The sequence below is a fragment of the Leiobunum rupestre genome, chromosome 1 (assembly GCF_980474605.1).
Source record: "Leiobunum rupestre chromosome 1, qqLeiRupe1.1.hap1, whole genome shotgun sequence".
In the NCBI taxonomy this organism is placed as follows: domain Eukaryota; kingdom Metazoa; phylum Arthropoda; class Arachnida; order Opiliones; family Sclerosomatidae; genus Leiobunum; species Leiobunum rupestre.
This window is the reverse complement of record NC_143384.1, coordinates 81,412,700-81,432,399: the sequence shown is the minus strand read 5'-3', so window position 1 is coordinate 81,432,399 and position 19,700 is coordinate 81,412,700. Positions and strand designations below refer to the sequence as shown.

The 19,700-nt window shown below is 37.0% G+C and overlaps 1 protein-coding gene across 1 annotated transcript in view; it reads right to left on the bottom strand.

Moving 5' to 3' along the window:
- LOC149967487 (uncharacterized) overlaps window positions 1-19,700 on the bottom strand; it is a 62,374-nt gene extending 42,674 nt beyond the window's left edge. Inside the window, exons 1-3 of the mRNA XM_090172591.1 lie at window positions 19,605-19,700; window positions 19,201-19,278; window positions 2,218-2,324 (exon numbers count right to left, since the gene is read on the bottom strand). The gene's annotated coding sequence lies outside the window, so the exon portion shown is untranslated. The remainder of the gene's footprint in view (window positions 1-2,217; window positions 2,325-19,200; window positions 19,279-19,604) is intronic.

The window sequence follows — 19,700 nt, the reverse complement described above, 5'->3', positions numbered from 1 at the left end:
TCTGTTGAAGAACAGCTAATTCACGTCGAGCCGACACTTGCTTTAAGTATCTTTTCACGTTTTCCAGTTATTTGTTTCTAGTTTGTTTGAAATAATAGCCAAAAATAGCCCACATTTACTTGGCAAAAGTGAAATCGAGTAAAAAAAAAATTTTGTTGCTTTTGCCAATCCAATTTGAAGAAGCATACGAGTTTATAAAGCAGTTTTTTATTTCCTATTTATGCATGGATTGATCCTAATACAGCCAATTCTCCAAATACATCGAAATTCTACCAATAGTGTACGGTGTAGTTAAAGTAAATCTGGGAATAATTTGGAAAGCAGAAAATGTATTGAATGGTTGGTCCCTGTTTAAGCGAATAATTATCGTCAACTATGTCCAAACCGAAGGTAATGTCCAGTTTCAAGATGGCGTTCCCACTTTCATTTCTTATGTCTATTAGACTACTTTGAAAGACATTTGCTCCTGATATTACAAATAGGAAGCAAGTTGCTTTTCCGAATATCGTAGAGCCATCTAGCGACCAACGAGGAAGTTAATTCAGTTATTGGTTTCATCGTTTCATTGGCAGTTGGGAATCAGCTGGGTTAAGTTCTAGCATTGGTCGCTAGGTGGCTCTGTGGTAACCATTTCCCCAATTAACACCAAAATAATATAACATTGTTGATGTATTTCAAGAACACTTCTACTTAATTTGTTCTCAAGGGAAGAATTTGCTGTGCCCACGTGGACACAATACCACGGTGTCCCATTTTATTTACTGCACGGCGAATTTTCTATCATTGTAAAATTAGGGGCTAAGGAATTAATATTAGCTCCTATGAATGAATATCTAAGCATATCTTGGGGGAATTTAAATTAGCTACTAGGAATGAGTATCTAAGCATATATGATTGTGGGGATTTATACTAGCTACTAGGAATGAGTATCTAAGATAGCTTGTTGGGATTTATAGTAGCTACTAGGAATGATTATCTAAGATAGCTTGTTGGGATTTATAGTAGCTACTAGGAATGGGTATCTAAGATAGCTTGTGGGGATTTATAGTAGCTACTAGGAATTATTATCTAAGATAGCTTGTGGGGATTTATAGTAGCTACTAGGAATGAGTATCTAAGATAGCTTGTGGGGATTTATAGTAGCTACTAGGAATGAGTATCTAAGATAGCTTGTTGGGATTTATAGTAGCTACTAGGAATGATTATCTAAGATAGCTTGTTGGGATTTATAGTAGCTACTATTAATGGGTATCTAAGATAGCTTGTGGGGATTTATAGTAGCTACTAGGAATGATTATCTAAGATAGCTTGTGGGGATTTATAGTAGCTACTAGGAATGAGTATCTAAGATAGCTTGTGGGGATTTATAGTAGCTACTAGGAATGAGTATCTAAGATAGCTGGTGGAGATTTATAGTAGCTACTAGGAATGATTATCCAAACATATGTTGTGGGAATTTAGACTATCAATGTAAAATCAGGGCTAAGGAATTAATATTAGCTCCTATGAATGAATATCTAAGCATATCTTGTGGGAATTTATATTAGCCCCTATGAATGAGTATCTAAGCATAGCTTGTGGGGATTTATACTAGCTACTAGGAATGAGTATCTAAGCATAGCTTGTGGGGGTTTATACTAGCTACTAGGAATGAGTATCTAAACATAGCTTGTGGGGATTTATACTAGCTACTAGGAATGAGTATCTAAGCATAGCTTGTGGGGATTTATAGTAGCTACTAGGACTGAGTATCTAAGATAGCTTGTGGGGATTTATTCTAGCTACTAGGAATGATTATCAAAGCATATCTTGTGGGGATTTATACTAGCTACTAAGAATGATTATCTAAGCATATTTTGTCGGAATTTAAACTAGCTACTTGGTATGATTATCAAAGCATATTTTGTGGGAATTTAAACTAGGTACTTGGTATAATTATCTAAGCATATCTTGTGGGGATTTATATTAGCCTTTTTGAAATAATAATCTAAGCGTATCTTTCGGAACTATTTGTATGACCGGAAATTGTCTCGTCTGAGAGCAAGAGGATAGAGAAGCATGCAATTTATGCCAGATCAAGGTGGGGGAAATATAGTGGATAACCATTCCCAGTAGCAAATATGTAACCTACGTCGAATATATACAAAATTAATTAAGGGAGATTATGTTAAAAGTGATAAAACCCAAAAAAGGTGTCTGTTAAACTGTCTTCCTTACTTGGATCTCTTTGACGAAGCGGAAGTAGACGAGGATGCACCTCGGGTGGAAATAGTCGCTGGTGCGGTGCGAGAGGAGTCGGACGAGCTTCCTTTCCTCGACAAGGGCTGCAATTGAAATAAAATCCTTTTAATTATCTCATTGGAGGCTTTTTTGATAGAATGCCGTGATTTTCTAAAGCATAGTATTAGCTAGGAGCAACAAACACAAGGAGGACGCAGCTAGTCTTTAAACACGCTAACGCAGTGTTGTGTACAAATTTCATTGGACGAACCTTTTCGCTGAACGTTTTACGAAAAGGGGGAAGACAATTTACAATCTTTCCCCTTCTGACGGCAGCAAGCGCTACAGTATTTAACCAATGACAACTGTACACAAGAAAATGCACGATTTTTGACGGGTTGCGTTATCCTTGTGTGGGGTGCTGTGTTTGTTGCTCCTAGGTATTAGAAGGTTTAAAAACTAAATATAGAATTGTCTGCTAATACGCGCTGTAACTGATTTTGAACGTAACTAGCGCGTTCATTTTATTTGCGATATTTAGGCAGTTCCTTAGATTATTATTTAGATAAACATAAATGTAATAAAAATAACAATCAGCCAGGATAATTTTAGGCCCAAGTCAGCTAGCGACTATCTAGAATGTTCGGAGGCGTACCAACAGTGAAGCTTAAAACTGTTGGACGAACATTTTCTTGATGACCTAAATCGGGTAATTTTCTATATAATGTGATTCTTTTTATCCATAATGGAGTGCCATTACTAAAAAAAATTCGTTTGTATAACAGGCGCCATGTGGCAACGGAACAGAGGGGCATTCACAAATAGGATGAGTAGGCTTCTGCTTGACGTAATATCCTCCGGTTGGGCATTTACGTACCACATAAAAGGGCTGATCCCTCCTTGTAATAGGTGTACAAACCTGTAGCTTTGATTGTATTAAAGTGATTACGTAGATGAATACAGATTAACTTTCAAGAAAATAGTGAGCACCTTGAATGTTTGTGTGTGTGCAACAATTCCCATATGGGACTCCCCGTAATGTGGCTTTAGATATTTCTGGCTCTAGTAAGTGAATTATTGTTCAAATTGTTACTGGTCTTAATTAAAGAATGCGTTGATGTTATGTCCCCTTTAAGAGGTGGTATTCGCCAGTACATATTTGTCAAGGGAGAAGAAACGTTGACGGGGGTAACGCCATTGAAGGCCTATGCGAGGCCGCGAGGGGTAAGACAGTCTCAGATAATCTGTACACCGAGTTCGTGCATTTAGCACTGTTGAAAGAACATATTTTCAAGAGTTCGCGAGTTCCATTTAGTATTGTCAAAGGTACGGCAGTGTACACCGAGTTCGCAGAGTATCTTACCCCCTAGGGCCTATGTTTTAAACATACGAAGTCTTAAGAGATGGCGCCAACAGTCTGTTAAAAGTAAAAACTTTGAAATATCTAAAAATTGAGAAAATTAGCAATACACCGAATTTTTACCAAGTTGAACTTTACAGTTTTTACATAAAATAAAACATTGTTAGAAGTAGCTTTTTCGAATAAGTTGAACTTTACAGTTTTTACATAAAAAACAGTGTTAGAAGTAGCTTGTTAAATAAATATATAAATAAATATAAATATAAATTTAAATAGAAGTATTAAAATGGAAACTACATGTTTGCTTCCCTGTATGCAATTTGTGTTTTTATTTAAACGATTTTATGCTAGTACAAGAATGCATCGACCTTTTTTCCCGCTGATCTTCTCGGAGTAGCCATTCTCCTAAGTAGAAATACATACATTCTTGGCCGAAGTACTCTTGCGGCTATGACAGAATCGCCAAATAAGAGTTTATTCGTGATCGAAACAACTCTAACTGCTAGCTTCTCCGAGGTAGCACCTATGATCTATAGCGCCTGCTACAGCAAAATTAAAAATCCATAAGAACGTTTTTTTCTGAAATAAACTTATCCAAATATAAGCAAACGATGCTAAAAATTATGTTAAAATGCACGTATAGTTATTTATAAAGTGAAATTCACGAATAACGATGAGGGAAAACTAATAGCGTCTGCTTTAGCCGCTAGCTATCTAGGTTTCAATGGCGAAAAAAAGGGGGCGTTGCCATAGTTTTCGGTCGCGAATATAATACGGTGAGAAATGACTTCAGTTATAGGAAAAACGAGACACCAAGAACGTGGCGAAAAACATTACGACTTAATCAAATTAGTTACATAGCAATTTATATAAGGGCATTGAGTTCTAATACACTGACATCCAATGTGGCCAATGTTGGAAAATATTCTTAAGTTATAATAGTAGCAAGCGCAACTTTTCCTTTAGAGATTTCCCGAGTTCAAACGCGAGCGGCTACGCCCCCGCAATGCTTTTCCGACGTTTCGTCAGATTATCATGGCAGTGATGTTAAGGCATTTCAAAGTGTCACTTAACTTCTTAATTATAGACTATTTTATTTTCTCGGAGATGACAGACAGAAACTTGTACGAGTTCCTTTCCCCACGGCGTACGCTGGAAATGGAGAATTTCTGATTGGGAGCTGCAGTCTCCATGTAAGCGGGACATACCTAAAAAGCATTGCTAAGGATTCCTTGATTAAAAGCTCTTGACTTTCAGCGATACAGATGTTTAAGGGGAAGTACGAACGTTTAACTTCATTTTACAGCGAAAACCGCGTGAAAAATATCCATGTTTAACGGAGTGATTAAATTTGAGATCCTAAAAATCGTCATTTACCATCACGATTCGAGATGGCCGTCTTTGCCTTGTTTATCTTTATTATAATATTTTAGTATAATTTTGAAGGTCAAGATCACCTTTTACTAAAGATCGCCCCTTTTTGGCACCCGTAATATCGACAGTAGATATGATGATGTCAAATTAGAATAAGTGTGAAAGCGCGTTGTAGAATTATGTAAAAGAGTTCATTAATTAAAATACCAAACATAACGGAAAATAACTAAGCCTAACATCTAGTACACCCCTGCTATGAAAGATGGAAGGAATCACACTCTGAATTAACTCTTACACAACTATGTACCAGATCAAGGATTAGATGTAATTAGATCAGGATTGGCACAATTTTGACAAGGGTGGAAAAAACCGGGTGGAAAAAACCAGATTTTTCCGCGGTTTTTTCCACCTATTGTTTTCCTGTTAAAAACCGTGTGGAAAATTGTACTTCCATGGTTTTTCCACCTCTAGTGGCAAAATTCAATAAAAAATAAATAATAAAAGCAGTACATTCTTCTATTCTATTCACTCTTCTTCTGGCCTTTTTTCATGTCTCCTATTTGCAATGACCAAATTAGTCACTTAATAGATATATCAATGATTAATTTAGCATGAAAAGAGTTTTTTTCCATTTTTTCCGGTTTTTATCAGTTTTTGCCAACCCTGACTTATTAGATAAATTAATTAACAAATTTTGACTTGGTCCTACAAGATCCAATTTTTATTGATTTGTTTGGCTATGTGAAACCAAAAAGATTTGAGGTGGCAGTCTATTACCGGAGAATATATTCTTTGATCTACTTAACTAAAAGTTTATAAATTAATAAGAATTTAACCATGTAACTTCAATTTATTTAAACTGTTCTATGACTAAAATATTCTAGATGATTTAAGTGAGCAAAACTTTTCCCATTGAAAATCTATTATTAAAGCGGTTCTGTATAAAATAACTATTAATTTTAAGTATGTAGAGCAAAGTTTTGTATAATTACCGGTATTACTCGCGCAACTTTCAGCTAAGATAAGCTATTATAATCGAGCTTGCTTCCAAATAATTTTTAGATTAAACTTTGTTTCTTTTGGCGAATAAACCGCGAATTTACGAAATGACGTAATATTCCCCGAAACGGCGCGCGTGTTAATAATGGCCAATCACGCGAATTAAAATAATTAACAGAGAAAGGGTTAGGTTAACGCGTCTTGGGCTCCATTTCCAATTTGAGCGACTTCCAACAACAGAAGGCGAACTGCCATTAATGAAACTTTATCCCGGAATCAGTGCCGAGATAGCGAGCAACGGAAACCGGACAACGCTGTACCCCAAAAGTTCATATTGCCTCACTTAGCCGCGGTTATGGCCGATTTGCGTGCTCTTGCCAAAAGTCCGAAAACACCAGTCCAAGTCGAAGAAGAGTTTTAATAAAAAGTTTTGTTTGTTTTTGGTTGGGCATTAGGAGAGGAAAATATTATAATTTGCAGCTGTTCTATAGCTTAGTATTCCTATTGACATATTTATCTAAGTAAAGTGAACTTCATTTGGACACGACATATTTTGAAATAGTTCTAGTACTATACAATGTAATTGTCTCCAACATCGTAAGCCTATAATTAATGTGTCAGCAAGACTAGGTGCGGGCCAAAATATACTTATAAATAAAGACGTTTTATACCTATAGATGCATTCTTGCTGGAGGAAATTGCCCGTGTTAAGACGATCATAGTCTATTTTTACCTCGGCACGAGTGCTGGTAGGAAGCGTGCTTCAATCGCATTAAGAATATTATAATAATTACATTATCGGTGTTATCAAACATAATTATTTATAAGTATGCTGTATGTGCTCTACTGCACCTAGTTACAACAAGCAACGTGCTACTTCCTTCGATGTTTCCTAAATCGCCTGCTAAAAGGATTATTTGTTATTAACATATCGTTATTTCAATGCATATAATGCTTTGTTTTAATCTTTTTACCAATAAAAGAGTTTGGTTTAGCACTGAAATTTACTTATTTGAAATCTGGAACAAACCTGGCTCATTCATTAGAAATCATTCTAGCAAAAGATTGTACACCTACAATCACTACTAGCATAAGTAACATAATAAACATAAGTATGGCACAGAACAAATTCGGTTAATGATAGTCTGTCGTGGAGTGATAGCGAAAAAGGAAGTTTCCGAACAGCAAACTCGTCCCTTCCTACTCTTTCCGTTGGCAAAATAGTTGGTTAGTTTGATGGCGAGAAATACGAGCGTACTCGCGTTTAGGTTTGAAATTCGAAAATAACTACTGAAATGGAGCCAACGTTTATAATCGTTATTTGTATCTTCCGATTCAATAATTCATCACTATTTTCCAAAAGTAAGCTTTATTTACACTTTTTAAAGAATTTCAATTTTCAATACGCCTTGGCTTGTCCGTTAAAAAGGTTGCCGGAGGACCGTCGTCGATTTTCCGGGCATCCCGCAAATACTAGGAGCAGTTCGCGGAGGGTTGTCAGTCCATCGGTACGTAATGGTTTACGTTGTCATTGGGGAAACTGACTATCATCGAGGTTAATGGTAATAGTTAGTGTAGGGAGCTGTTGGCTCGCGTGGCATGAAGGGCTTGCCACCACCCTCCTACGCATTGTAACCCGGCCACCTGTTTAAAGGCTTTATAAGTCGCTAGATGACTTGGGCCTAAGGTGGTGCATTGGGTATTAGCCTAGCTGATTTTTTAAAAATTACATTGGGTGAATAGTAAGTGTTATACTTATGGATATTATGTTACTTATGCTACTGGGTGAGTAACATAGTGAGTGGAAATGGCGGCGCGAAACAAAGTTTATAAACATTTATCTGATTGCCTTTATAGCGCTTTCAATATTTTTGTTTAAGTTTACTGAAAATTTGTTAATTTTCGTGAGAATTCTGGAGGACACCACTTATATTTAAACGTATCATTATGTACTTAATTGTTCGAGCAAATACGGTAATTTTCCCACAACTGGAATCTTTGAATGTCGCTGACTGCTAGTTTAAACAGAGCCACGAAAAATGGTACGTCAGTGTACTGGGAAAAAATGTCGAAAGAAAGTAATTCCAGATAATAAAAGCGAACCATTATCCTTGGCCCCTGACGGAGACACACCCTTCGGCTTATTCAAATATAGAATGTCCCGGGAAGAACTGCTTTATCACGCTTCGGTGAAGGCCACCAGATCAAATGCCAGAAATGGGAAAAACACAGTGTTGCTGCTTGTTTATCTTTTATACGTCTTACCCGCGTTTGGAGAATGAAGAATGTATTTAGCTATGCTTAGGGATAGTGCAAGAATGCGCTTAGCTATGCTTAGGGGGGATGCAAGAATGCGCTTAGCTATGCTTAGGGGGGGATGCAAGAATGAATTTAGCTACGCTTAGGGATAATGCAAGAATGCGTTTAGCTATGCTTAGGGAGAATGCAAGAATGTATTTAGCTATGGTTAGGGAGATTGCAAGAATGCGTTTATCTATATATGCTTAGGGAGAATGCTAGAATGCGTTTAGCTACGCTTAGGGAGAATGCTAGAATGCGTTTAGATACGCTTAGGGAGAATGCAAGAATGCGTTAATCTATATATGCTTAGGGAAAATGCAAGAACGTATTTAGCTATGCTTAGGGAGAATGAAAGAATGTAATTAGCTATGCTTAGGGAGAAAGCCAGAGTGAGTTTAGCTACGCTTAGGGATAATGCGAATGCAAGAATGCATTCAGCTATGCTTAGGGATAATGCAAGAATGTAATTAGCTATTCTTAGGGATAAGGCAAAAATGCATTTAGCTTTGCTTAGGGATAATGTAAGAATGCGTTTAGCTTTGCTTAGGGATAATGCAAGAATGCGTTTAGCTACGCTTAGGGAGAATGCAAGAATGTATTTAGCTATGCTTAGGGAGAATGCAAGAATGCGTTTATCTATATATGCTTAGGGAGAATGCAAGAATGTAATAAGCTATGCTTAGGGAGAATGCTAGAATGCGTTTAGCTACGCTTAGGGATAATGCAAGAATGCGCTTATCTATGCTTAGGGGGGATGCAAGAATGAATTTAGCTACGCTTAGGGATAATGCAAGAATGCGTTTATCTATGCTTAGGGAGAATGCAAGAATTTAATTAGCTATTCTTAGGGAGACTGCAAAAATGCATTTAGCTATACTTTGGGAGAATGCAAGAATATATTTAGCTATGCTTAGGGATAATGCAAGAATGCGTTTAGCTACGCTTAGGGATAATGCAAGAATGCGTTTAGCTACGCTTAGGGATAATGCAAGAATGCGTTTATCTATGCTTAGGGAGAATGCAAGAATGCATTGCGCTATGCTTAGTGGATAATGAAAAAATGCATTCAGCTCGGTTTAGCTTTATATCGAGTGAATGAGTATGTAGAGACGGTTTTTGGCTGTGCTCTTGCAATTCCCTTCCGTTAAAACAGTAATCTTCTTCCCCCTAAAAACTATCAAATCAATGGCTCAGATGCGATTGAAGAACCGTCAGAAAATTCATTCATGATGTCCGTCGATTGTCTCAACATTATCCCTAACTATAAATAAATAAATTATTGATGAATTATTATGTTGAAATGATTCTTACAGCACTACCGCGGTGGACTAAATCATACATAAAATAATTACTCATAAGTGTGCCCTGTGTAACATTTCCATAAAAACCTTGTTTCACACGGAAAATACAATAAGTGGAACAAAAAACCGAAAATTCTTATACTCCATGTACTATTGAGAAGGTTACCATGTAAATGAAATCATGGAGCTCGAAGAACGAGTTTAACTATAGATTGTTCGCTAAGTTCCGTTCCCATCTGTAAAGTTGATGACGCGATTTTCGTCACCGAGTTGGAAGTGACGTAATTTACGTTATATCTCGTGAACAAGGTTCCATGCTATTATGGCATGCTTACGGGTGATTATGTTATATCAGAAGAAAATAGGGGGAAGTACGCTTCTAGTCAGCTTTGGAAAGGCGTCACTTTTCACGAATTTTCGCGCCAAAACGGTTTGGCGGGAAATCGCGGATGAATACATCGTTTAAAAAATCAATTTTTCTTAAATAGAACAATTGTAACATAATGTCCTTCTCATTCTCTGCTAATTGAGCTAAGGCGTATTTGCTTTCGTCGTTTATAGCCGAGTTGAATCAAAACAAAAGTGGAACTACTTTTTCAGTTTGGTTTATTATGCGTAAAAAGGCATTTTCGTGGGTCACACGACGACTTCTATGGCTCAAAGCTACAGATACGTACTTCCCCTATTTTCTTCTGGTTATATATGGCAAGAAAACATAGAAAGACACACTTGAAATGCCCATCGCTCCATAGAACCTAGCCGCAAACGATAGACACAGATATGGCTAAAACTCGCGAATTTAGTACGTCATACTATTGAAGCGCCTGATTGGTTGTTGTAATTCGATTGAAATTTGAAAAAAAAAACACACACACACAATTCCGGAAATTGGCGTCTGCTATTTCTAGGGAAAAGTTTGCGAGGGGATAATCGATTTGGTTTCTCAAGCAAGTTCCTATGAATTAGTGAACCCTGTAAGAATTGTAATATCTGGCTCAACTTTAAGAGCCAGTTTGCAAGTATTTGGTTATGAAATAGGCGTAGTCTCAAACATTATAATAATATAATAAAAAATCTAGCAAACTAATTCTATTAAACCTGAAGTGTTATTGCTACTAATAGAACATGAACTAAGTGTTGATTTGTTACATTTTGAAATATTAAAAACCTTAAGGCTGTGCAGGATATCCCGGAATACGCTTAAAACTGAGTGGGATATAAAATTGAAAATACCCAAGAAAACTTCTTCGGGGGTCTGCCAAAGATATTCTTGACAGAGAATGTGAGCAATAGCATCTCTCAAATTACTAATTTCTAAAAGTAAATGTCAAATACATTATAGCATTTAGTCTAAACAGATTTCAACTTATTCTTATTTATGAAGACAATGACATACCAGTGCTTGATGATTGTAAAACCAAAGATAAGTTGCAATTAATGAACTCCACCTTTTCTGAAGCATTTAGACTAGTAACTAAAACCAAACCCAAATATAAAAAGGACCATTCCTGTAATATATACAAGAAAATTGTATCCTACTTGATGATAGAAATTTGACCAATTTTAAGGCTCCTTCCAAAGCATAAATTCTGCCGTTCTTTTGTAAAGTTTAAAAAGTTTCCTACATTTTTCCCACAAAAGCCTAACTAATAATTTTAAATCCGTTCCTTCAGTCTCATCCCAAAATTCCATGACTTTTAAGCCTACCACTAAATGTTTTTGAAAACCGACAAAAACTTCTTCGTTATCTTTAAGTATATGTTTATCATATTTTTCTAAAAATTGTCTAGTTTTCAAACTAATTTCACTAATTTAAAATTACATAGTTTTTCATCTAAAAGATTTATATCAATTGGTTCTAAATATTATTTCACTGACTTCCTTTTCTCTGGCATTTTCCGCGTCTACTTTAAGCCTTGTTTTCTTAAGCGGACAACTTTTAGAACTTCCGTTAGTGACGTTAAAGACAGCGACGTCAATGGAGCTAGGCCCCGCCCCACGTGTGTACCTATCGTTTGAACAGCGTTGGCTGCGATGGGCATTCCCAGTGTCTTTCTATATTTATTTGCATATGGCTAAATGATACACTAGCTTGTGGCCAAATCATTTGACGCCTTTTGTTGAAGGATTTATTTCATCAAACGAGATTGATATAAAGCGGCATTGCTTACGTTATCTTGACGAAACGTCTGCGAAGCCAACATGTTCCCGTTCGACGGGGAATTTAATCTCTCTATTAAGCGCAGCCAGGTGATTAAGGCGGCTAAAGTTCCGAAAGCTAATGAATCTTCTTCTAATTAGGAAAACGCTAAACGGGTAATTTTTCGCGAGTAGAGTCACTCGTTCGCGAAATCAGCAGATAAAGTGTCAGTCGGATTTAAGGTGTTAAAGAGGGTTTTTGGGCCTCGTCCTACGCAAATTTGTACTAGTTTCTCTCAACGGTTAAGGACACAGAAGAGTGCAGACTGATCAAACATCGGCGGCTATGCCCTCCGAGACCGGAAACCTGCGATTTCTATGGAGACCGGAGGCCGCTAGTCGCGATGGAGACTGGAGGACCGAAGACTGGAGGCCTAGGCTTCCATTGGAAACAGGAGAACCGGAGCCTGGAAGCCCAACCTTCGAGTGGAGACTGGAGACCAAAAGTATGGCTGACCTATGCCACTTATTAATTGTTATTGGTCATTTCTCTCTTCGCTTACGGTGTTGAATTAAATCAGTGTTAGAAGACGTGTATTTATTGAAGTTAAATTGAGTATGAACTTCAATGTTTATGGTGGATCAACGGTTTTAGCATGCCACCAGATTTAACATAAGCTAAGGGTGATTGGCGCTAGTTACGTTAAAGCCTAGTTGTTTCGATATCATACGATTTTTTTAATTGGATCATTCTCCCTCTAAGGGATAATATATGGGCGGTTTCATATTTTAGGTGTAACCTAAGGACCACCTTTTCGGAATAGGTAATTTCGGTTGCATGGCCTGCAGTTTTGCCAAGCTTGTTTTCAGAAAAAGTCGGATAATAATAAATAAATTACCATCTCAGTAAAACAAATCGAAATCTTTATCTTTATCGCAATCGGTCAAATATGATTTATTTATTTATTTCAATTTCAAACTTCAGTGAAGCAACCAAAATTATAAATTGAGAAAGACCCATAGTGCTTTACTAAATTTGCTTAGCTATAAAAATCAATAATAATTCGGACAAAATACAGTGACTTTTCAATACTATTAACGTTTGGAAAATATGATTCATAAGTTAATATTCCCAATACGCAGAGTAATTTGCACAGTTTACATCATTAATCTAAGTAATTCGTGAAGCATATATTTCAAAGGTACTTGATTCTTTTTTCACGACCTAGATCTATGAGATACTCTTCTAGCAAAATAGAACGCACTTTAGGGACGATCAAGTTCATCACGAGTCATTTATCAAAGGGTTGCAAAGCGCAAAGGAATTGTATAGTTTATATAGACATTAGAGAAATATCTGTCTAGAGCCAAAGTAATATATCAACGAGAATGGATTTATTTATACTTAGAAAAATGACTATGTTGAGACGATATTGAGCGTTGCTCCCAATCACCCTCATGCTCTAACAGTAAGCTCCTCCCCCCCGAAACAAATCAAATTAGCCCGGTATCTCATTATTGCTTCCATAAAACTGACGTCTTTCAATGTGATTTAAACAAAAGACGGCGACGTTTTTCCCTCGCCCCTCTGTCGTGCGGCTGGAAAACTAGACAAAGATTATCTCTTGTAAGTGCTAACAATCCGGAGCAACCACACAAAAGACGCTATAGTTGGTAAATTAACAATGAGTTATTATTTTGATATGTCGGTCTGATTCGAAGTGTACCATCTCGACAAGGAAGCGTAGATTACTTTCGCGTGTCGTAGGCCTTGGTACTGACCGTATTGTAAGTGGATAAGAATACAATTTTGCTCTGTTACTGATGACATATTATATTTGCGTCCAAATCGATCTGGCTGTAACGAAAAGTGCCCGTTGCGGCTCTACTAGTACTCGTTCTAAAATGACTTCATAGAACAAACCCGGAGGTCCCTGAGGGACTCTTTTTCTTTGGGTAGGCGTGGTTGGGAAACACGCGAAGCTATTTTCATGTAAAAGAATATCCCGAGACATTGTTCGAACGAGGTACGTGGGTACGAGGTTGCTGCCTATCTACGGGTTCCGAACCATTTCGACTGTATCATGGAAAAAACAACGAAATGCTTTGTTAGAAATAAACCTTAATTGCTATTGCTATGAAAGTCTAGACGACCCTTGGCGCTGTCGGCAGCACCTCCACCCTCAGTGTTACGTAATTTGTGAACGTTTATAATCACGTCTGAATTTGATTTCTAGTGATGTATATACAAATAATCTTTCATTTAAAAAGAGTATAACCCTAGCAGGGAAGATACTAATTCGTGGCGAGACAGTCTAGAAAGTATTAGAAAATTGCAATTTCCCATCCTGCAGCGAGGTCGGTAGAAATATCATTCGAGATGTACGCTCGCAGCAGGATTTTCTACTACATTAGTGTCTGCCGCGTTACGATTGAACAGTGCCACCTTAGCAGTTTTCCGGGCCATAGGCTATTTGTTCTTAACTGGCCCCAATGTAGCATTTAATTTTTCCCTAAAATAACTGTAAGCTAGGAGCAACAAACACAAGCAGAACGCAGCTAGCCTTCAAACAAGCTAAGGCAGAGTTGTGCACAAATTTCATTGGACGAACCATTACGCTGAACGTTTTACGGAAAGGGGGAAGACAATTTCAAAATTTTCCTCTTCTGACGGCAGCAGGCGTTACAGTATCTAACCAATGAAAACTGTACACTAGAAAATAAACGATTTTTACGGGTTGCGTTCTCCTTGTGTGGGGTGCTGTGTTTGTTGCTCCTAGCTGAAAGGAAACGTACCTTTAGAATAATATGTACATTCCTATTTAGCCTAGTCCTTCCTTGCAAGGGTTATACCCTCCCTTTAAACAAGTAACGATCGCGATTTTAAAAGCGAAGTATGAAAAGGGTGTCAATTTGATATGAAAAACCAGCTTTTTTACACCTCGCTTCTTAATTGCTAATCCTAACAAATGCTCCTTTATTCCAACTGTAAAACAAGATGGTAAATGAATCCGGGATTTCTTTCGGTGGCTCGGCGAGGTCGGCCATAGCTATCTCAGATTTCTCGAAATGCAAGCTCAATTATAAATGGAACGCGAAATATAATCCGACAACGCTCTAGTTTTCAAAGAGCCCATATAAATCCGTTGTGGTCCTAATTGTCTGCTCAAAATCATTCGCTTCGTCTTGGTCAATACGTCTGGGGGAAATCCCCACAAAAAGGACTTCGGAGATAGATATTCCATACTATACAGGGGGTTTCAAAAGGTTATACAAAAATTTTAAGGAGTTGTATGGGGTGAATTGAGAAGTATGCCTGTTTTTCCCCTTTTTCCTACAATGAGTTAAAAGAGCGCCAGAGAGCTTCAAAGTGTGGTCTACTAGCCCCTGGAAGTAGGCTGAAACAAGCACTAAAGCAAGCAGCAGGGACTTTAAATTCTGTTTAAGTTTTCTTTATTAAGCTGGTTACCTCGATTTGTTTACTTTTTTACCTATCACACGAACCCAAACCTTAATGTTCGCATTTCCCTGCTGATTGGTTTGGCGCTTGTTGCAGCCTACTTCCACGGGCTAGTAGGACGCACTTTGAGGCTCTATGGCGCTCATAGTAGGAAAATGGACAAAAAATCAGGCGTACTTCGCAACTCACCCCCTACAACTAGCGCAATTCCTTAACATTTTTGCATAACCTTTTGAAACACCCTGTATATAATCCTTGGTTGAAGCGGGAAGACATATTTCCCAATTTTTTGCCAATAGCCATGCAGGGCAGTGGCGTTATCGTCCCAATTACGGTGAATTCCTTAATTTACCGAAAATTTGTATACCTGATTGCCCAAAATTTGTACACCCGACTACTTAAAATTGTATACTTGATTAACTAAGGTTCTGCAAACCTGATTAATATTTGCACACCGGATTTAGATTTCCACACCTGATTAAGATTTGCACACCTGATTAAGATTTGCACACCGGATTATGATTTGCACACCGGATTATGGTTTGCACACCGGATTATGGTTTGCACACCGGATTATGGTTTGCACACCGGATTATGATTTGCACACCTGATTAAGATTTGCACACCTGATTAAGATTTGCACACCTGATTAAGATTTGCACACCTGATTAAGATTTGCACACCTGATTAAGATTTGCACACCTGATTAAGATTTGCACACCTGATTAAGATTTGCACACCTGATCAAGATTTGCACACCTGATTTAGATTTGCACACCTGATTAAGATTTGCACACCCGATAAAGATTTGCACACCCGATAAAGATTTGCACACCCGATAAAGATTTGCACACCCGATAAAGATTTGCACACCCGATCAAGATTTGCACCCCTGATACCCTAAATGTGTACACTTGATAATAATAATAAAAAGGCCTTATTTGGAACATGTTTTAAGATAAATCTATTTACAAAAGAGTCCGTTTGTTTAAAATCATAGCAAATAAAAATTATTTAAGTTTAAATTAAAAAAACCCCAAAATGTTGACTATTAGAGGTAATATGAGACTAGGTTCATATTTTAACAGTCATGTCACTTTCCTTTAATATAACTCTTAAACTTTTTAAAGGTATTAACAGTTTGAAGGGATTTTAAAGTACTATTTAAGTCATTCCACGCTTTGATACCCTTGTCTTTAGTACTTTTATTAATATATTTTTTGTAACTGTTTCCGACGAAGAAATTTAATTTTACACCCATAGTTATAGTATCACAAAAGTGTTCCGGGAACCACCGCTGAATACCGTAGGAACTATATTATTTTTGACTTTAAACATGAATATGAGCAAATTTGGAATATACAGTTTTGGAAAGGAGTCAACTTTCGCAATCTGTTAAGCTTCTGTTAGGGAGGAAAACTTCGTCTTTTTTGCGATGAGTTTTATGGCAAGATTAACTACACCTTCTAATTTTCCTGCTTCATTCTTATTTGCATTGACGTAAAAAATTATTCCATATTCCACTATTGATTTTATTATTGATGTGTATATAATGCGCAACGTATCGCTAGTAAGATAATATTGTAAAGGTCTAATCAGCCATATTCTTGAATTCATTTTATTTACAGTACATTGTATATGTTTGTTCCATGTAAGATCTTCGTCGAACCATAGTCCAAGATATTTCATAGTTTGCGTTCTCTCTACAGTGTTGGGACATAGTGTTTGTAGGTAAGCAGCCTCTCTTTTTTCGCTCGAGTTGGCGCGAAAAGCATAAATTTTGTTTTATTCTTGCTTAGATCCTAAATGTGTACACCAGATACCCTAAATGTGTACACCAGATACCCTAAATGTGTACACCAGATACCCTAAATGTGTACACCAGATACCCTAAATGTGTACACCAGATACCCTAAATGTGTACACCAGATACCCTAAATATGTACACCAGATACCCTAAATGTGTGCACCTGATACCCTAAATGTGTGCACCTGATACCATAAATGTGTGCACCTGATACCCTAAATGTGTACACCTGATACCCTAAATGTGTGCACCTCATACCCTAAATGTGTACACCTGATACCCTAAATGTGTACACCTGATACCCTAAATGTGTACATCTGATAACTTAAGCGATTACACCATCAGATATTTTATACTAATAACTTTATATCACGAGGTGCTATAACTCAGTAAACATTTGGTGTCAACCAAAACGAAAGCAAATTTCATTAACACCCGATAACGACCAAAATTTCCTACCAGATTCTTTCACATGGTAATTATTAAAAGAATAATTTTTGGGCGTAGTACCAAGAAATTGTGAGCTCAAAATCGGTCTATCGATTTTATCAGATAGGGTTTAGTCTGGAGTTAATTAGTAAGAGTGATACTAATTAAAGAGTTATATATGTTTTAATAAATTAATTAATTTTAATTATAAACACAAATGTGTTTTTATAAACACAAATGTGTTTTTATAAACACAAATGTGTTTTTAAGTAAAAGCTAATCAGTAAGGTTTGTTTCTTTAAAAATAACTCTGAACAACAGTTTTTCAGATTCAAATTCCCTGACATTTCTAGATTTTCCCCAAATTAATTTATTCCAAAATTTCCCAGTTTTTATCTATACTTCAGTACAGGTTTTCTATTTGCAACCAAAATTAAATTCCCTGACTTTTATACGAATTTTAAAAATTATCTGACTTTTAGACCTATTATCAAATTTCAGGTTTCCGAGGTACTGCAATAACCCTGAATTGATAAATCGAATGTGTATGCAATCCCACAACCTATACGATTTCTTTAAAACATATTTAATTACAAAGTAAATTTAATCACAAGTTTTTAAAGTTTATATACTCTTTTATGAAAATTAAACGATAATTTTTAATATCTTTAAAAATTTAATGGAATAAAAAAATTTAAAACTAAGTCATTTATAATTTGTTCCTAAAGAAAGTAATTTTAAATTCAAAATCCAATTTCAATATTAATAATGTTATTAATATTAATGGAAACAACGTTTGTAGATATTTTATCTTTTGGATTGCACGACTATTTTTAATTAAGCTAATGGCTACTATATTTTGAAAATGATGATAATATTATTATTGATGTTATTATTATAACATTATTATGATAATTTATGTTATAAGAAGATCAGATAAATAATAATAATATTAACAGGAATTAATACCCACCATTAGGAATGACCATCGAAGTATATACGCGTGTTAAGAACAAGTAGAACATTGTGCACCGGTGTGTTATCACTACGACCTGAGTCTTAATAATACCGCAAAACCAAACGGTTTTCTTCTTGCTGATCAAACTTTACATACAAACAGGAATTCATAGCTACTACTAGGAGTGTCAATCCGGTAATATTCCCGTGGTAAGAACAAGTGTAACGTTGTGTACTAAATTAATAGCTACGAACTCAGTCTTAATAATACATCAAAACTAAAAGGATTTCCTCTAGCTAATAAAAACTTTAGTTACTAACAGCAATTCATATCTACTACTAGGAGTGACAATCCGGTAATATTCCCTTGGTAAAAACAACTGGAACATTGTGCACCGGTGTGGTACCAGTACACCCTAAGTCTTAATAATACGTCAAAACAAAAAGGATTTTTATCTAGCCATTCACTAGTTAAAATAAATGAAATAAACATAAACCTAATCGTTGGCAAACCTTCTACCACGTGCGCCAAGAACGGGATAGTCCAAGTATCGTTACTCTCGTACACCCACACATTTCCGCAGATCACGGAGAATGAAAGTATAACGGATAACCAGTCCTAGAGACGCGTATAAATTCCTGATAATAGTAGTTCCGCGATAAGAAATGGGGAAAGTGCAACAGGAGTTTGGAATCGGCAGCTGGTTTTTATACTTTGTTTTATTTATAGCGGATGATAAGACCGCTACAATGTTGCCGGGTTAAGGCGTGCTTTACAGCAACAATAATCGTTAAGAGAACGTGCCATTACGGGCTGAACAAAGAAACGAAAGGAACAACCAAAACCACTTACCGTCGTTTTGCTTTTCGATTTGAGATTATCCTCCAAAGCCCTTCTCAGATATCGCTCCCTCTCGTTCAAAGGGTTTTTCTTCGAAGAGAGGAAAATAGAGTTAATAAACGCGGTCGCAAGATGGGTATTAGCACCATCGCGAGTTAAGAACGGCGTTTAACGAGGCTCGCGCCGATTGCGCCCTAAAGAGGGAATTTAAATCGTAACCGCGATCGAGGAGCGTTGATAAGCGACTGTCAAAGTGAACGCGTTCTTTTACACGGTTTATCGGCGCTGAGATATTAGCGCTGGCCATTTAAGGGCATCGGCAGAGCGTCTGATCCGCGCTACCATCGCGGACGAAATCCCGGCTGCTCTCTTTCTCCGCCCCTCGACGAGTACTTGGCCGCATTTTTCATTCTCACCTGCTCCAGGTACGTCAGGAGAGTCTGCGCTTGGCCTCCGCGATCCAGACGTCGCAGACTTCGCTCGTGCAGCGCCCCCTTGAGGCGAGCGCCGGA